Below are 1,732 nucleotides of genomic sequence, written 5' to 3'. Positions count from 1 at the left end.
TGGACGCGGTCAGGGCGCACTGAGGACAGTCCACCCCGGTTGACAGTCACACCGGGAGCACGGGGAGCCCGTCCCCCCCCCACTCGCGAGGGGGGGGGAAGGCGCGGCAGCGGTCACTTCCCTCGACCCCGGGAAACGGCGAGGCTGCTGCCGGGGGGCTATAACACTCGCCGCCGGAGCGACGAGCCACCTTCCCTCCGGCCTTCCCAGCCGACCCAGAGACGGTCGCGGCGCACCGCCGACGGAGGAAATGCGCCCGGCGACGGCCGAGCCCGCGCGAGAGACGGTCCCTGCAAAGGAGATCCGCCGAGCCCCGCGCGACCGACCTCATCGCCGAGTTGAATCCTCCGGGCAGACTGCGCGGACCCCACCCGTTTACCTCTTAACGGTTTCACGCCCTCTTGAACTCTCTCTTCAAAGTTCTTTTCAACTTTCCCTTACGGTACTTGTTGACTATCGGTCTCGTGCCAGTATTTAGCCTTAGATGGAGTTTACCACCCACTTTGGGCTGCATTCACAAGCAACCCGACTCCAAGAAGACTCGATCCCAACGAGCCGGGGGCCGCTACCGGCCTCACACCGTCCACAGGCTAAGCCTCGATCAGAAGGACTTGGGCCCCGGAGCGTCGTCGGAGAAAGAGGTCTTCTATACGCCACATTTCCCGCGCCCGCCAGGCGAGCGGGGATTCGGCGCTGGGCTCTTCCCTCTTCACTCGCCGTTACTAGGGGAATCCTTGTTAGTTTCTTTTCCTCCGCTTAGTAATATGCTTAAATTCAGCGGGTTGCCACGTCTGATCTGAGGTCGTAGGCAGAAAAGCACATAGGCGCCGGACGGTTGCTCCCGGCACCACCGTAGGCACTGTAACCGCCCGCGCGGAAGCAGTTACACGCGCACGCACACGTGGCTTGCTGGGAGACCGGGCTCGGCTCACACCGTGCCGTAAGTCCCGATTACGAGAGAGCGAGCCAGAGGGACCGGTGGAATGGCGAAGGGTCAGTGGCTGCAGCGTGGCAGGAAGCAGCAGAAGGCACGGAGCGGTTGCCAGCTTGGAGAATAACGGGCAGCAGCGACCGAGGAGCGAGGCAGGCTGCACCGAACTAGAACGCACGAACGGCAGGAGGCAGAGTCAAGCGGGCCGCGTGTGGAAGGACAGCAAAGTCCAGCGCAACACGCAGCGACGCAGCGACTCTGCAAAACCACCGACGCGCGAAAAAGCCAGCACAGCACCCTCACCCCCCCGTGTCTCTGCGTCAAGCTATCCTCGGCCAACACCGACCGGGACGACTACCGACGAACCGAGCTGCGACCAAAGGCACCCACGAGAAGCTAGCTTCTTCGCTTTTACCAATTCACCGAACGATCTCTGCTCTGCACTCCACAGAGAGACAACCCCCGCTCTGGCCTCGGCGAGGCCACACCAGTCCAACAGCGACGCGGTCAATCGTTTTGCAACCCACTGACAGCCGCGCTGGAAAGGCCGGCGCCCGCAGCAAGGACCTAGGGTCGAACTCTCCCGAGGCGGAGACTCCGGGTCTGCACTTAGGGGGACAAAGAGGAACAAGGCCTCTGCGACACCCCAGCGGCGCTCCCGCCTTTCTAAACCCGGAGGCAAGGCGAGTGCGATTGATTTGTCAAGCGACCCTCAGACAGGCGTAGCCCCGGGAGGAACCCGGGGCCGCAAAGTGCGTTCAAAGTGTCGATGATCAATGTGTCCTGCAATTCACATTAATT

At 62.5% G+C, this 1,732-nt stretch overlaps 1 non-coding gene across 1 annotated transcript in view; it reads right to left on the bottom strand.

Annotated features, from left to right (window-relative positions):
* Nucleotides 1-1,637: 1,637 nt before the first annotated feature.
* LOC137309667 (5.8S ribosomal RNA) overlaps nt 1,638-1,732 on the bottom strand; it is a 154-nt gene continuing 59 nt past the window's right edge. The window contains exon 1 of the ribosomal RNA XR_010959934.1: nt 1,638-1,732. This exon is cut by the window's right edge and continues 59 nt beyond it. This is a non-coding gene — a ribosomal RNA (5.8S ribosomal RNA).

The sequence above is a fragment of the Heptranchias perlo genome, unplaced genomic scaffold (genome assembly GCF_035084215.1).
Source record: "Heptranchias perlo isolate sHepPer1 unplaced genomic scaffold, sHepPer1.hap1 HAP1_SCAFFOLD_1740, whole genome shotgun sequence".
Taxonomy (NCBI): Eukaryota; Metazoa; Chordata; class Chondrichthyes; order Hexanchiformes; family Hexanchidae; genus Heptranchias; species Heptranchias perlo.
The sequence above is the reverse complement of the archived record's forward strand: the minus strand, read 5'-3'. Positions and strand labels throughout refer to the sequence as shown.